Source organism: Camelus dromedarius, chromosome 1 (genome assembly GCF_036321535.1).
Source record: "Camelus dromedarius isolate mCamDro1 chromosome 1, mCamDro1.pat, whole genome shotgun sequence".
NCBI classification, from domain to species: Eukaryota; Metazoa; Chordata; class Mammalia; order Artiodactyla; family Camelidae; genus Camelus; species Camelus dromedarius.
The window spans coordinates 119,598,629-119,616,941 of record NC_087436.1 but is presented as its reverse complement, the minus strand read 5'-3'; positions in this window follow the sequence as shown (position 1 = coordinate 119,616,941).

Here is an 18,313-nt window from a genome sequence, read left to right as displayed (position 1 = left end):
GATTATCAGCTCCATTGATTCCCAGTGAGACCAAGGCTCCCACGGTGACGGTGACCAGCCCACCCCATGCAGCCTGGAAGCACAGGCAGTGGGGCCTGAGCCCCCTGCTCCCCTCCTCTCTGCATGCCCCCACAAAGCCCTGTGCGGACAGATACTGGGGCAGTGAGCGGCTCTGGCCAGTGCTGGCAGGAGTGGGAGTGACTTTCTCTACCCTCACCACCCATGATGCCCCTTTCTTACTGGGTTGGAGTGTGGCTCAGAAGTGAGCCCTCAGGTCCTCAGAGCATTATGGTTCGTGGTCATCTCCTGGTGACCCTGTAGGAGCCCCTACAGGCCTGGAGAAGTGGGATCCCCCGTCAGTACATCTGGGGCCAGAGCCCAGTTTGGTCACTCCAGCAGACAGGGCAGAGGGGAGGAGCGTAGCCAGCTTTGGGCAGGGAAGAGCTCTCTACAGGAGACCCCTTTGTCACTACCCTTAAACCCAGCACCCCATGCCCTACTGACCTCTGACCCTAGCACACATTTCAGATCTTTTGATCACACGATACCGTGCCTAACCTGTCGGTTCTTTCCGTAAACCAAAGAAGTAGAAATGAAGAATAAGTAATTGACAGATGACCAGATCGCCTCCCTGATCATCTCGTGAACAAACTATGCAAACAAGACAGTGTCTAAAGAAAAATCACGAGAAGTCAACAAGCCTGCACGCACGGTGGGGGTGGTGATGACTCTGACCCGCGTTTCAATGATTAACTGAGATTTCTTCCCCTTTCCCTTTAAGAAACTTTCATGGTCAAGCAGAGTCTTTGGAGATGACCCTTGGGGGCTGCGGAGCCCACCACCTCCCTAGATGCCAGCACCGTGATTAAAAGCAGCTTTCCTTCTACCAACAGTCACCTCTCCTGAGTATTGATTTCTGAGTGGAGAGCTGCTTGGGCCTGCGCTGGGTAACAGGAGGGCCGGGCTTAGGGGTGGCCTGCAATCAAACAGAAACTGTCCTTGGGGAGGAAAGCAGGGGCTGGAGACTTGAGGCCAAAAGGCCCTGGCCTGTAGTAGAAGCCCAAGGAAGTCTGTGACGGAAGGAACCTAAAAAGACCGGAGGGCAAAGAGGGGGGACACAGCCAGCCTTGGTGGACCTGGCCTCTCCTCAGTCTCACTCACATGGCTGAAGGCAAGTCCCCCGACCCCAAACCCCTGCACCACACACCAGGGTTCACTGGAATTGGGGGAGAGGGCAGAACTTGTCGGTTGCCTCCCATGTGCCACTGTTTTGGTGCATAGTTATTCTGATTTTAGAAACAAGGCATCTGAGGCCCAGAGAGGTTAAGTAACCTGCCCTAGATCACACGGCTGGAGAGTGGCAGATCTTCAGGACAAGGGAGCTAATAGCAATGTTTCAGAAGTGGCTGTGAGGGCAGTGACAACACCTGCCTCGGAGGTGGTTGTCCTGTGTCTGAAAGCACCCAGCTCAGTCAGGGTGTAATTAATGACTGTCGGGGGAAAGTGAACTCGGAGGTGGGGACGGGAGCCGAACTCAGGTCCTGGCCCTGCCGGGCTCCGGGTAAGTCACTGAATGTCTCTGTGCCTCAGAGAAGGGTAGGGGCCCCTGCGTCATAGGCTGTCATGCAGATAAACAAGTGTCTGCAAAATGCTTACAAGAGCATTTGTGAGGTGTATGCTGCAGAGAGAAGGCCTTCCCGTGGGATAGTGACAGAATGACCCATTTCAGTCATGCGTACCTCATCTGTGTGATGAGGTGACGGTCTCGGTCCAGACCCCTGGGTGCCCCAGCTGGGACACAGTGCCTGTTCATTTATAAGGCAAATGTTCCCCGAGGCCAGGGGCCGAGCACGGATGCTAGGTGGGCAGGTGGCCCTGACCAGAGGGCCCACCGTCTGCCAGCAGAGCAGCCCCCTGGCTATGTGCTCTGGGCTTCAGTTTCCCCATATGTAAAATGGGGCGGGCAGTGGGGGTGCGAGGGGGGCTACTTTAGAACTTCCACAGAACACGAGCCCCCTGAGACACCCTTCGGAAACGTATCTGCAGTTGAGGAAATGCCACTGACTCCCTCCCATGACGTGAGCATACCAAGGACTGAAAAGTTCAGCGATTTAAAAATCTGTTTGACTTTGATTAATTCAGTTCCTCCCCTCAACTTTTTGACCCTCTGGTTCTTTATTTCTGCTTAACAGCATGAACACCCTAGAGAACACGGCTGTTACTGAAGTATGCGCTGAGCACAGTGGAAGGAAGAGGGAGGAGGACTGAGGCTGCCTGGGGTGTTGGTGTCAGAAAAAAGCATTCGAGCGGGTCTTGAACGACGAGGAGGGACTGGCTGGAGTAACACAGAGAGTGCAGCACATACGGAGGACAAAGGATAAAGGTGCAGGGTCCACACAGCACGGGGCAGACGGGCCTGGCCGTGCAGGTTGGAGCAGTGGCTGTAGACTAGAAGAGCGTGGGCCTAGAGGCTCCAGGCTTGTGCCTGCTCCTGAGGTCAAAGAGAACCTTCTAGAAAAGGAACAACCTGATCAGATTTGTGTTTCGGCAGCTTATGAAAGCTGGAGCTTGGGAGAGAGACAGGGGCACCTGCTGGGGGCCGTGGCCTTGGTCCAGGTGAGTGATGACAAGATCTGACCAGACAGTGGGCAGCAAGGGAGAGGGGGAGATAGAGGTTGGTCCCCAGAACCTGCTGGGCAGGATGAGAAAGCAGGAGGAGTCAAAGAGGTTCTGAGGGAGGCTGAGAAGAAGGATGCCAAGTCCCTTGTTAGGGAACACGTTTGAGGGGGAAGGTGTTTGTGGGCCACCCTGGAGGTATTAGTCAGGCTAGACTAGGCCGGGCTGCAGTAACGAAGAACCCCAAATCTCAGAGGGGTCACCAAAGAAAGGTGCATCTCACTTACTCACAAAGTCTGATGCAGGTCAACTGGCCCTCTCCCACCCTGTAGCTCTGCCGTCCGGAACACATGGCCTCCAGGGTCACAGGGGCAGAGGAGAGAAAGCGAGACCCTCACAGGGTGTTTTGTGAGGCCTGGACCTGGGAGCACTGCATCACTCGCACCCCCTGGCCAGAACCTGGGTCCACGGCCTCCACCTACCTGCACGGGAGGTTGCAGAGGTAGGACACATGGACATTTGGTGAGCCCCACTTGTCACTGTCACACCGGCAAGGAGGCTCCAGGGGCCTTTGGAAATGGTGACCAGCAAGGGTATCAAGGCTTGAAATACCGATCTGGGCATGACTGTGGAGTGAGACCACCCAGAAAAAGACAAGGAAGAGATAAAATAGGTAACGCCATAAATGCCTCTCAGGTCGCATTTAGGAGTTCCCAGAGGATGACTCAAGATTTAATCCAAAATCTCTTGTTTCCAAATATCTGGTTATTTGTTGTCACGTAGACAGGGCATCCAGATTTTTCCTGAATTTTTCACTTTCCATATGGTTCCTTGGCATCATATAGGCAGCCAAAAGCAGTTGGCAAGAGTCTGAGGACCATGATATTCCATAACGCTCTCTCTGTGTAAGGCCGAGGGCCTCATGATTATAAGTTGTCTGGAGAAGAGGTTTTCAAAGCCTTCAATTTTAATAAACATTTTGAAAGGGAACTCACTGTGTTCTTGCCTTTAAGATTCATATCAGATATCAAGTTTTGCTACCAAATTATTGACTATGCGATTGATTTTTTTAAATTCAAGTGCTTTGTACAGTTAACTTTTTTTTCAAAAATAAAATTTTCCACAAATAAAATTTTGGTTGAAAATCATGGTTTGTGGGATCCCAGCTTGGAGGTTAATCAAAACTCACTGTTTTTCTTGGAAAGTCCTCCTGCCTTAATCAAGACTAACAGAGAAGCATGGGATACTTCTTCAAAATGGTTCTTGCAAAGCCCTTTCCTGAGGCGAGTGTCCCCACTCCAAGACCATAAGGGTCATGAGCCCTGGGACTGTGTCCATTTTTGGTTCTCCACTTATCCTCACTGTCCAACACAGCGCTGGGCAAACCGTAGGCACTCAATCCATACTGGATGGATGGGTGGACGGATGGATGGATGGATGGGTGGACGGATGGATGGGCCTGTCACACTGGAAACTCTTAGATATTCAAACTTCTAAACTGCAACTGCTAAAATGAAGAGCGATTTGGTGGAAGGGAAAAAGCGCCAGACTGGGAGTCAGGAGACCCAGGTTCAAGTGTCAGCCTTCTGCTGACTGACCTTGGAAAACTTAGAAAAATCCCTTTCCCTGTGGATACTGCTATTTTCATCCTTCTCCGCTAAATGAGGTCTCGTCCACTCAATCCAACCTTTATAGCCTCATACCCAGACACTTCTGCCCTACCCTCATCCTTCTGTGAACGCTGAACTTTGCCCACAACATTCCTAGTCGAAAATACACTTCAGGGAGGTAGAACGTCCACTTAAAGCCAAGTGAAGAGGTTGGCAAATCCTCTCTCCAAAAATCAATTATGAAACTGCACAAATTGACAAAAATAACTATTTCCACACCCTGGAAGTCATCCAAGTGCATGCAACAACCTGAGAAGTGTTTATGCTCAAAAAGTGCTGAACTTCAGGTACAAACAGTGGGAGTCTGCAGCACTCTTGCCCAGAGCTGCTCCCACACCACATCCCAGCTGGACAGACGCAGAGATTCTGTGAGGTAGGGCAGGCCATGAGGACCAGCAGCTGCAAAGCCACGGGTCAAGGGAAACTGCAGTTTGGACCACTGGATGATGATCATGCCCAGTAACATTAGGGTCAGTGGAAATTATCTTCTTGGACACTGTGTAGAATGACTGAAGCCATGTGCCACACTAAGGACCCAAGCCAGCCACGGCCTCCGAGCTGCCCCAAAGACCATGCGTATGCACACAGGAATCATGCAAGGCCTAGAGAAAAGTAAAAGCCAGGCAGACTTGAAAATGCCTAGATTTTGAATGTGCTCCTGTGCACACAGGTCTTTGACAGAGGATACAAGGCTTACTAGCCCAAGGTGTTCCAGAATAACCTCTGATCAAATACTGGCTGACCTCTAAGCTATGCAGAAACAGGGGCACAAAGCCAGACTTAAAAATAAAAATTGGAAATTAAAAAGAAAAAGCTGGCATCAGCAGCTGCGCAGCAAGGACAACGGACTTCCCAAGTTTAAGCCAGGCGAGTTACTAAACAAACAAACAGACGAACAGGCGCAACATAGCAACAACCTTCTGGGGGAATCAAAATCCAGAATTAATACAGTGTATAACCTAAAATGTCCATTTTCAACCAAAAAAATTGTAAGAAATACAAAGAAACAGGAAAATATGACCAATATCCAAGGGTGGGCAGTCCTAAAGGTCTCCAGAAGTTGTATTTGGTAGTGAAAGACTTCAAAGCAGCTCTTAGAAATATGATCAAACAATTAAAGGAAAGGAGGACAATAATAAATCAACAAATAAAGAGTCTCAACAAGAAGGAAGAAATAATGTAAACGAACCAATGGCAGATTTGAGAGAGCAGAAGAATCGGTGAACCTGAAGACGGAGTAATGAAAATTATCAACATGAAGAAGAGAAAGAAACTAAACACTGAAGAAAAATGAACAGAGCCTCAGAGACCTACAGAAAAACACCAAGCACACCAATCTGTGTGTAACGTGAGTCCCAGTGGAGAGGACAGAGAGAGCAGGGCTGAAAAAATACTTGAGAAATAATGGCCAAGAAGTTTTCAAGATGGATGAAAACCTTTAAACACCGAAGAAACGCAACAAACCCCAAATAGGTTACATACAAAGAGACGTGCACCTAGGCACATCATAACCAACCTGCTGAAAGACAAAGAGAAAAGCATGAAAGAAACAAGAGAAAACCAACTTATCATGAATGCGTATGGGGAACAATAAGATTAACAGGGAAAAAAACAGAGGACAGAGATTGTACAATGACATATTCAGAATGCTAAAAGAAAAAAACACCTGCCACTAAGAATTCTATATCCAGCAAAACTATCCTCCAAAAAAATGTAGATGAAATCAAAATATTCCCAGATAAACAAAGACTGATAGAATTCATTGCTAGCAGACTTGCCTTACGTAAAATACTGAAGGAATTCCCTCAGGTTGGAAGGAAATGACGCCTGATGGTAAATGAACTCCATAAGAAGAAATTAAAAGCACCAGAAATGGAAAATATCAGGGTTAATATAAAATTCTCTATAAATACTCTCTTAATTTCTTTAAAAAACATACATAGTAATTATAATGCTGTAGTGTTGGGTCTATAACATTAAAGGTGTAATATATATATGATAATCATCACACAAAAAGGGGGGAAGCTGAAGCTATATCAGAGCAAAGTTTCCATATTTAATTGGAAGAAATTACTGTTAGTCTGAAGTAGACTGTAACAAATTAAAATGTATTCTGTAGTCCCTAGAGCAAACACTAAGCAAATTATTCAAGATACATAATTTTTTAAGAGGAATTAAAATGGGACATTAAAAATATTTATTTAACACAGAAGAAAACAATAAAGGCAGAAGAGAAGAACCAGACAACAACAATCACAACAAGAGAACCCACAAGAGAAATGGTAGAGAAAACAGCAAAATGGTCAATGTAATGAAATACATACAAGTCACACTATATGTGAATAGACTAAACACCCCAATCAAAGGGCAGGAATTGTCAGACAGCATAAATACTCAAGATGCAACTACGTACTATCTACAAGAGACATATCTTAGATTCAGTGACACAAATCGGTTGAAGGTAAAAGGATGAAACCAAGATATCCCATAAAAACATAACCACACCTGTCAGAATGGCCATCATCAAAAAGTCTACAAATAACATATATTGGAGAGGATGTGGGAAAAAAAAAATCCCTCGTGCACTGTTGTAAATGTAAATTGTTGCGTTTGGAACAGTATTAAACAGTAAAATAGAAAAGCTAAAAATAGAACTACTATATGATCCAGCAATTCCACTTCTGGGTATATATATCCAGAAAAAATGAAAACTCTAATCTGAGTTAGATTAGAGTTTTAATCTAGTCTTAAACCCCAAAATGCAGCACTATCTAAAGTAGCCAACATATGAAAGCAACCCAAGTGCCCATCAACAGACGACTGGCTTAAGAAAATGTGGTATATATACATATATACAATGGAACGTTACTCAGTCATAAAAAAGAATGAAATACTGCCATTTGCAGCAATGTGGATGGACCTAGAGAATATTATACTTAGTGAAATAAGTCAGAGAAAGACAAATACTATATGACATTGCTTACATGTAGGATCTAAAAAATAATACAAATGAACGTACACACAAAACAGAAACACTCACAGGCATAGGAAACAAACCCATGGTTACCAAAGGGAAGGGGTAAGGGGAGAGGGACAGATTGGGTACGGGGTTAACAGATACAAATCACTATCTGTAAAACAGAGCATCAGGGAGTCACTGTATCGCACAGGGAATCACACCCACTATCCTGTAATCATCTTTAATGGAACATGACCTGCATGCAGGTGTGCCTAAAACTAACACAATATCCTAAACAATTAGACTACAATAAAACAATAATAATAACCATAAGAGAGCTGGGAGTGATTGTTTTAATATCAAACAAAATACTTTAAGACAAGAAATATTACTAGAAACAAAGAGGGACGCTTCATGACGATAACAGGGGCCACTGTATCAGGGAGGTGTAAACATTATAAGTCTATACACCCCTCAAAAACACACAAAACCAAAATTATCAAAATTGAAAGGAGAAATAGACAATTCAATAGTAGCTGAGATGTCACTAACCTACTCTCAGTAATTGGTAGAACACTAGATTTTAAAACTCAGCAAGGACACAGAAGACCTGAACACACTACTGGCTGACACAGTCTAACAGACCCAGTGACTTCAGGACACCCATTCTTTGCAAGCATACGTGCAATATTCTCCAACCATGTGCCAGGCCATAAAATAAGCTTCAGTAAATGTAAAAAGCCTGAAATCATAAAAGCCTGAACGATCCCTGGCCACAGTGGAATTAAATCAGGTATCAACAACAGAAAGCAATCTGTGAAAGCCCGAAATATTTCAATACTGAACAACACACTTCTAAATAACTCAACGGTCAAAGAAGCAATCACAAGGGAATGAGAAAATATTTTGAAACAGATGAAAACTCCCAACAATGTATGGAAATGTATGGCACGCAGCTGAAGCGATGCTTAAACGGGAACGTGTAACTCTAAATGCCAATGTGAGGGAAGAAAGGTCTCGAGTAACCTAAAGAGGCTGGAGGAAGAACCAGCAGAAGAAAGGAAACAGGAAAGACTAGCACAGAAATAGAGGAAATAGAAAACAAGAGCAACAGAGAAAATCAATGAAACTAAAAGCTGGTTCTAAAAGGTAACACAAATTGATAAACTTTCAGCTGGACAAAGTCAAAAAAAAAAACACGCAAATTACCAAAATCAAGCATGAAAAAGGAGATCATGACCAATCATACAGAAATTAATGCCAACAAATTTGACAACTGAGATAAATGGACACATTCCTAGAAATACACAAATTACCAAAATGGACTCAAGATGCAATATAAAATCTGAATAGATATGCAACAAAGAAACTGAATTAACAATTTTAAATTGTCCCACAAGAAAAGCTCAGATCCACGTGGCTTCCCTGGTGAATTCTACCAAATATTTAAAGAAGAAATACTATCAAATCTTCACAAACTCTTTCAGAAAATACAGAAAGAGGGAACACTTTTCAACTCATTTATTCTGCAATTTTTCCCTTACTAAATTGATACCAAAATCCTTAATAAAATATCAACAAACTGAATCCAGGAACATGTAAAAAGGATTCTACACCATGACCCAGTGGGATTTACCCTAGGAATGCAAGGTTAATTCACATCCAAATATTAATTAATGTAATACCTCGTATTAATAGAATAAAGAAAAAAATCTCATGATTATCTCACGGGAAAAGCATTTGAAAAAATTCAGCACCCACTGATAATAAAAACTCTCGATAAGGCAGAAATAAAAGTACACTTCCTCAGCTTGACAAAGGACCTCTACAAAAGTCCAGGGCTGACATCATACTTAATGATGAAAACAAAAAAAACTTGAATGCTTTCCCCTCGAAGATCAGGAACAAGGCGAGGCTGTCTGCTCGTACCACTTCTATTCAACATTTTACTGGCAGTTCTAACCAGAGCAACAAGACAAAGTAAATATTCGAAAGGGTCCAGATTCAAAATGAAAACATTAAACTGTCTTTATTCACAGATGACACAAGTCTTTATGTGGAAAATCCCCAGAGATCCACAGAAACACTATTAGAACTAATAAACAAGGTTAGTGAGGCTGCACAATACAAGATCAATGCACAGAAACCAACTGTATTTCTATATACCAGCAACAGACATTCCGAAAATGAAATTAAGGAAACAATTCCATTCACAATAGCATCAAAAAGAAGAAAGAGCTTAGGAATTAATTTAACAAAAGAATGGCAAGACCTACACTGAAATCTACCGGACACTGCTGAGAGGGAGAAGTTAAACATGCTCTAAATAAACGGGAAAACATTCTATGTTCATGGATTGGAAGACTCAACATTGTCGAGATGGTCATTCTCCACCAACTGAGCAATAAATCCAATGCAATCCCTATCAGCATCTCTTTTGTGGAAATTCGTAAGCTGATCCTAAATTTTATATGGAAATGCAAAAGACCTGGAAATGCCAAAACAACTTTTAAAACAAATAAAGGTAGAAGACTTATACCACCTGATTTCAAACTTCCTATTAAGCCTCCGTGATCAAGACATTGGCGCATTCATCGAAGGACAGACATACAGATCAATGGAACAGAATTAAGAGTCCAGAAATAAACACGTACATCTACAGGTAACTGATTTTTGGCAAAGGTGCCAAGATAATTCAATGGGGTAAAGGACAGCCTTAAATCCAGAATATATGAAGAACTCTTAAAACTTAAGAAGACCCCTCCCAAAATAAAAAGCAATTTAAACATGGACAAAAGCTTTGAACAGACATTCCACCAAAGAAGATGAGCCAACAGCTAATAAGCATGTAAAAAGACGTCCAACATCATTAGCCATTAGGGAAAGGCAAATTAAACCGCAGTGAGACCCTACCATACATCCAGTAAAATGGCCGTCATGAAAAAGACAGAGTGACAAGGATATAGAGAAACTAGAATGGCATACACTGCTGGGGCGGAAATGCACAGTGACACAGCCACTTTGGGGAAAAAAGAAAAAAAGAAGTTGATAGTTACTTTTTTTTTTAACATTTTATTGAGTAATAGTCATTTTACAATGTTGTGTCAAATTCTAGTGTAGAGCACAATTTTTCAGTTATACATGAACATATATATATTTATTGTCACAGTTTTTTTTCGCTGTGAGCCACCACAAGATCTTGTATATATTTCCCTGTGCTATACAGTATTATCTTGTTTGTCTATTCTACAATTTTGAAATTCCAGTCTTTCTCTTCCTGAAGTTGATAGTTTCTTAAAAAGTTAACATCAACTTTGTACAAAGCACTCGATGCCCCGAGGCCTTACATCTTCATCTGTAAAATGGGGATGAGGACAACAGTACCCACCTGATGGGCATGTGAGGGCAATTCCACTCCTAGGAATCCACCCAAGAGGAATAAAACACAAAGGATGTACGTAAGTGCTCACAGCGCTATCACGCATGATCGCCCCAAGCTGGAAGCCATCCAAACGTCCCACAGCTGAGGGGCGGATAAGCAAAATGTGGCGGATTCAAACAAGGAGATGCTGTTTATCCACAAAAAGGAGTGACTCTCCGATACACGCACGCCGCACCACGGACAAACCTCTAAGGCCTCACGCCAAGGGCAAGAGCAGACTCCAAATACGACGTGTTGGATGGTTCCGCGTATGTGAATTATGCAGAAAAGCCACATCTATAGAAGCAGAAAGCAGACCAGTGGTCGCCAAGGGCCAGGGGTCGGGAGAGGGAGTGGCAGCCTAGGGGCCAAGGCTGGGGTGGTAGCTGTTGCCTGAAGTTGGATTGGGGGTGACTGCACAAATCTATAAATGTGCTGAAAGTCACCGAAATGTATGTTTGAAATGGTGGATTTTACGGTCCGTGAACTGTACTTCAATAAAGCTGGTTTTTTGGAAGAAAGAAATGTGCTCCGGGGTTTCCTCCTTCACTCGTCCAACTGCCATTTCTTGAGTGTTTACCCTGTGCGGCCTCTGCCGGCTCCTGGGCACCCAGGGTAAATTCTAGCACAAGTAGCTAACGATGGCCAGAGGGGCACTGTGGGCGCAGATTCTCTTCCTTCGCCCTCTTCAGCCCTCACCAGGTGTAGGACTGTTATCCTCGTCCCAGTTTTATGGATAGGGAGAGTAAGGCTCCAAGGGTGAGCACTGTGCGAAGTAACCTGGCAGCTGTTGGAGCCAAGGTTTGAACTCACACTGCCTGCGTCTCCACCTTAGAAGCTCACTATCCTCACACGTTCCCCCTGTTCTGGTCCAGCTCAGCGCCACCAAGCCAGCCTAAAGCCTTCGCCCCAGGAGCTCGCCGCCACCCGTCTGGGTGACAGACCTTCCCTTGCTCCTCTGTACTTTGCTCACACCTCCCTAGCCCGGCAGTGTCTCCCCGCTTGCCCCTCCCCAGTTCCCCAGTTACCGGCCACCATTCAGGACCCGCCCTCATGTCCCTCCGGTACCGAGCATCCTCCTCCTCCAGCACCTCCTCCTCCTCGGGGGCACACCTCCTTGCCTTGGCCTGATTACTGGAGTGCCTTGAGGGCTGGTCTAGGGGGTGAGGTCTGTACTGAGTTGACTTGTGTCTCCTAGAAAGATCTGTCCAAGTCCGAACCCCCAGAACCTGTGAATGTGAGCTTATTTGTAAGCAGGGTCTTTGCAGATGGAATCAGTTAAGCATCTTGAGATGAGATCGCCCTGGTGGGTCCTAAACGCAACACCCAATCTCCTTATAAGAGACAGAAAAGAAGAAGACACAGAGGGAAAGGCCGTGCAAAGATGGAGGCAGAGATCAGGGTGGTTTGTCTACAAGCCAAGAAGAACCAGGGACTGCCAGAAACCAGCAGAGGCCAGGAGAAAGGCCTGCATCGGAGTCCCCCTCGGAGCGTTCGGAAGCAACCAACCCTGCCAACACCTCGATTTTGGACTTCCGGCCCCTGAACTGTGTGACAACAGCTTCCTGTTGTTTTCACATGTTTTCACTTTTGTGTCTGCATCGCCAGCCCCAGCGCAGGGCTGGCCCCAGCTGGATAAACCAGAAGTGTGTTTGAATCAAAACTTCGCTGTCCCTCTGATTCTGCAGCGGGAGGTCCCTCGGTGAGAATGTCAAGGCTGTCTGAGGGATGGTTTTGTCTCTGCCGCTCCGTGATCCGCGGGGCCCTGGCTGCGCTGTTACTGCGAGCGCTTCGCCATTTCAGAGGTGGAGGCTCTGGCATCCCAGCAAAATCAGTACAAGGGAAAGGCCGCTTAGAACCAGTCCTCCGAGAAGGTCACGGCGAACTGGGGCAGGGGTGCGGAGACACGTTAGGTTAGAGATGAGCGAACAAAGGAGATCAAGGTGGGTTCCCGGAGCAGCCTGGGTGCAGGGACACAGGTGTGCTCAGTCGGAGAAATCACAGAGCTGTATTCTCACAGAACCTGCCCTTCGCAGTGTGGGTATTTCCCTTCCGTCAGATGTTTTACAAATGGAGCCAGGAATCGTGAACATAAGCTTATTTTGCCCTCTAGGGAGCAAAACTGTAGATATAATTGGAATAAAGCAGTGATTTTTAGGACCAGTCACGTAAAAGCCAAAGCTAGAAATAGGGCCTTTTCTGGTGTAATTTTTCCAACAAAGTTCTGTGATAGCACAGCCCAACATCCTTCGCCTGGTGTTTCTATGTGTCAAGCTGACTGGGCCGCAGGATGCCCAGAGAGCAGGGAGAACATGACTTCTGGGCGTGAGAGAGGGTGTTTCCCGAGGCACTTGCAGCAGTGGGCAAGCAAGGCAGGTGCCCTCCCCCATGCAGGTGGGCCTCGTCCCGTCCACCGAGGGCCCAAATAGAACACACGGTGGAGGAGGGAGGAATTCACTCTCTGCCTGACGGTTGAGGTGGGACATCAACAATGGGAGTGTCTGCCTGGAGCTGCCAGCTGAGACTAAGGCTTAATGGGAATCTGTGCCTGATCGATTAGTAATGTCTGCCACGGGCTAGGGAGTGTCAGCAGCGGTCCGGCATATCAATCCCAGCTTAAGGTGTTCTGCCTCCCAGAAACTCTAATAGGAGGATTTGAGAGTTGTATGTTCGAGGGTGGAATTTCTAGAACGTGTATAATGGGAAAAGCCTTTGGGACTTTCATAGAGTGTGGGGACATGAAACTGCAGAGTGATCTCCAGTTCCACGCAGAGCTTAGGTCTGCAGCGGAACCCTCCACCACCCTGCAGGACGTCTGATTTTCCACGCTGAGTGGTGGGTGATTTTCCCAGCTCCCTTTCAGATCAGTGGAACCAGATACGCTTTGCATGGAGAAAGGGCTGCAGGGCTGTCGCAGTGAGGCACCTTCAGCAATCACACGGACGTCTCGGTAGGTCCTTGTGCTGAGAGGTGACTGATCGTATGATTGAAACACGTTTGTACTAAAAGTATTTTAAAAGCCCTTCTCTTGATTTATACCCAAAAGAAAACACCGCAAAGCAGAACGAGTTTTCAACTCAGGTAGCACTCACGCCTGGTCTAACTAAACTAGCTCTTTTGAACGGGTGGTTTTGCTCTGATGCCTATAATAAAAATAACAATAATGTACATTTACAGGGTATTTTATCCTCTCCAAAGCGTGGACCTTTTGCAGTGTGCAATTCCCCTCATCCGTGAGACCAGCTGGGTGACAGGCAGGCAGGGTGGGGGGGGCATGAGATTCCAGGGGCTGATCACATTTGGAAAAATCAGCAAGTTTCAAACACACGAGAAAACCAATGTCCTGGGGCTCTAAGAGGCCCGGCAATAAAGAGGCCAGAAACCGGGGCTCCCCCTCTGTTATGGACTGAATCATCACCCCCAAAAAAATTCATATGCCAAAGCCCTAATCCTTGATGTGATGGTATTTGGAGGTGAGCCTTTGGGAGGTGATTTGGTCACATGAGGTCGTGAGAGTGGGGGCCCCAGGATGGAGTTAGTGTCCTCATAAGAAGAGGCAGAGCAGTGCTTCCCCGCTGTCTTGGCCACGTGGGGGCACTGGGAGACAGCGGCCCCTACAAAGCCAGGAAGAGAGCCCTCCCCAGACGCTGAGACTTCTAGTAATCTTGGACCTTGGTCCTGGACTCCTCAACATCCAGAACTGTCAGAAATGTCTGCTGTTCAAGACCCCCGTCTGCGGTGTCTTGCAAGACAGCCTGAGCTAAGACCCACTCTGTCCTCTGAAGTTTGAGCTTGGGCCCCAGCTCAGCCTGGTGTAGAGACGTCGGGAGGTGTGGCTTCGAGTACCAGGCCTGAGCTGACCACGTGTGGCCTCAGGACACGTCCCCTCTCAGATGCAGAAAGCGTTGCCCTCTCTCTGGCTGGCCCACCCTGAAATCACGTGGGTAGAAGGGAGGGCCTGGCCTGACACCAAGCTGCCTGCACTTCCCACCACTCCTCTCCCACGACCCACGCGTCCTGCCTAGTTTTCAGGTGGTTCCCGTGTGCGCGTTCCCGGGCCCCCTGCCCTGGTTTCTTCCTTCCTACTTACCTTTTAAAACTGATACTCGTTCAACATCTCCTCCTCCAAGAAGCCTGCCCTGACCACCCACACTCTTGGGAGGGTAACAATCCCCTGTCCTCCTGCAACCTCCTACAAGTCCCGTCACTCGGGGTTGTCACTGTCTTTTGCACATCAGCCTCCCCCTGGACCTCAAGCCGCCTGCGGCAGAGCCTGGAAGTCACCCCAGCACCAAGCATCAGCCGATGCTTGGAGACCTGAGTTTAACATGGGCTCCCTGGTCGCCGCCTGCAAGCTCAGCCTTATCATGGTTCTGGAAATAGATGGAAACAGACCAGCCCCCAAATCTGGGGGGCTGGGGGAACCTGAAACCTATGCGAAGCGGTGTGTCAAGTGCTGTGTCATTAGTCCACAGCCTAGACCCCAGTTCAAGAATCCACTCTGTAACTTTATAAAACAAGACCTGACTCCAAACCTCCCTCAAGACAAACTGGAGTCCAGCTCCACCCCTGAACACTAGCCCTGAAATCATAGCCAGCACTGTTTCTGGTGCAGTTTATGTGCGAGCCACGTGCCAGCTCTTTCCATGGGTCACCTCCCTCCATCCTGTGTGACAAGCATCATCACCCCGCTTCCCAGAAGAGGAAACTGAGGCTCCTGGAGGGACCTATTCAGGCTCCTGTTGCTAACTCATGGCAGAGCTGGGACTGAATCCTGCCTCTGTCTGACCAGAGCCGGAGGGCCTCACCCAGTGTCTGGACCCCCTCGGAGGCAGCTGAGTCAGTGGGAGGGGGTAGAGCCGCAGCCAGAAAGAGTCGGGCATCTTCCTTGGTTCTGGAACTCGTGCCCTCCCTGTGGAAGCTCTCCCTCTCTCCCAAAGGAATGAGCTTTCCCCTCTTCTTACTCTCCACATTTTTCTTTATATTGAGGTTATTTTGATGGCAAGCGACAGCATCACAGCCGGAGCATGCAGAACGTGCAAAGGCACGGGGGTGCGATGGGGTGTAACAGGTTTAGGAAGCTAGAAATGATATGGGGAGGGCGCTGCAGGCAGTGGGCAGGGGGCTGGAGAGGCGAGCTGGGCCGAGTTAGGAAGGGCTTCAGATCCTATTCCACAGGAGATGGGAGTCCCTGGGGGTTTCTGAGAGGGCCATGCCCCTGTTGCCCTTCAGAAAGCGTCCTCTGCTGGCTGCTCAGCAGGTGGGTTGGTGGGTGATTCTGCTAAATTGCTAGCTCAGACTTCTCCAAGGACTGTCAGCCTCCAGTGCGATGCCACGAGTAGCTGACCACAGCTCACCCCCAGCAACACCCTGCGACCCAGACCTGGACTCGCCACCCTTCCCTTGGGTTTCCAGGCTTTCTTACCCTCAGGCAGCCTCTGTCCCCACTCTCCTCATTCAATGGTGATGCGAAAAATACAGGTAAAGAAAGCACACCAGGACATAAAATGGCATTTGCTTCCATTACAGAAAACAAACGAGGCCCCAGAAGGCAGGAGGGCTTACACTGCAGAAATTCCAAGACTCCTTGGATGAATAATATGTGAACAATCATGTAACTTTGCACTTTTAAAATGCTTTAATCCAGGGGCTCAAGCCCTTTGAAAATCATGAATTTGATTCAGGGAACATCTACCAAACGCCTCGTCTTTAAGCTAAGAACTGGGAAATTCCAGAACCATCCAGGCATTCAGGAAAGACCCATAAGGTGCTATCTGGGGGCCTCACTCAGAGGGGTAGTGAAGAGGTTTCAACGAAAGGGCTTTCGCACAGGTATGGGCTGGGGTTGAGGGGCTGGGATTTCCAGGGTCAATAGCAGGCAGTGTCACCACTCCCAGGTCTGAAGGGGCAGAAGGGGCCGACTGGGTAGACAGTGAAATCTGTAGCCATGGGCAGGTCTCCGGACAGGAGAGCACAGCCACTGGAGAACCCAGTGCAGGCAGGGATGAGCGGAGGAGCGATACCCCGGCCTCTCTCTCGCCTCGCCCTCCAGCCTCCTGCTGGTGCCTCCCATTGGCTGAGCACAACAGGAAGTCAGAGGCCGACCGCCTGGGTGGGCACATCCATAGAGGTCAGCCCCTGGGGCAGGAGCAGGGTTGGGAAGGGGGTGAGGGGGTCCCAGGGTGGCAAACAGACAAGGGCCTGCACGTGGGGAAGAATGCCGTTTCTTGGACACTCAGAGGCCCGAGGACTGCCGTTGGGCCCCACGACACCACTTAGGAGACAGATGTAACTCTTCCTGCCACTTTACAGCTGGGCAGGATGTGCTGGCCGAATCGGGTCCCTCCAAAATCCACGCTGAAATCCTGAGCCCCAGGACCCCAGAGTGTGACTGCATTGGAAGACTGGGCCTTAAAAGAGGTGGTCAAAGCAAAATGAAGCCATGGGGGCAGGCCCGGGCGCAACACGACTGGTGTCCTCACGGGAAGGGGTCAGGACGCAGATGCACACAGGGGCAGCCTGGGGAGGGCACAGGGAGAGCACAGCTGTCTACACGCCGAGGAGAGAGGCCTCAGAGAAGCCCACGTAGATCTCAGGCCTCTGCCTCCCAGCTGTGGGGCGACGCGTGCCTGCTGTCTGAGCTGCCCGGGCTGTGGCACTCTGCTACGGTGGCCCCAGGAAATGGCCCACAGAGGCGCTCGCCCAGAGCAGCACAGCAGAGAGCGGCGACCTGGGATCGCAGCCAGGTCTCGCTGCCCCCGCCCCTCCGCCAGCCGCCACCACCTCCAACGGCAAGGGCCTGGTGTCCTTACTTCCTGCCAGACCCAGTGCGTCTCACGCCCCGTGTTCCACAAAAGGCCCTGATTAGGAACAAAGTCTGATACCACTCACATGTAGCTGACGCTAAGCAGACACCCCTTATTTCTCTGGGGGCGATCCGACAGCAGCCTCCAACCCCCCAGCTCAGAATCCCTGGTGTCTGGGTGACCCTGAAACAGGAATCACCACTGAGGGCTCTTCCTTGGCCCACTGTGGCCCTTTTGCGAGTAAAAAGTTCTGTTCAGGGCCTCACCCACCAAGAGAGGGGGTGAGAGTGACCCCAGGAGTCTAAGTTTGGGGCGTGTCTTCCTTTGTTCACCTTGATTTTGACTGAAGCACCCGGCCCAAGACTTCAATGAACACGAGGCTTTTTTTTCTCCCCAAACCGTTCTATTGTGTAGTATTTATTAGTTTCCTAGGGCTGCTGTCGCAAAGAATTACAAATCGAGTGGCTTAAATCACAGAAATGTACCGCCTCCCAGTTCTGGGGGTTAGAAGTTTCAGATCAGGTGTGGGAAGTTTGGGCTCAGGTGTCAGCAGGCTGGCTCCCTCTGAGCCTGCGACGGAGGATTTGCTCCAGGCCTCTCTCCTGGTGTCAGGGGGCTTGCTGGCTGTTCTTGGGGTTCCTTGGCCTGCAGATCTCTGCCTTCATTATCACATGGCATTCTCTGTGTGTGCGCACACGTGTGTGTGTGACCTTGTATCCAAAGGTTCCATTTTTATAAAGACACGGTCATGTTGGATCAGGACCCACCCTGAAGACCTCCCTTTAATTTGATCGTATGTAAAGATCCTGTCTCCAAATAAGGCTACATTCTCAGGTCCTGG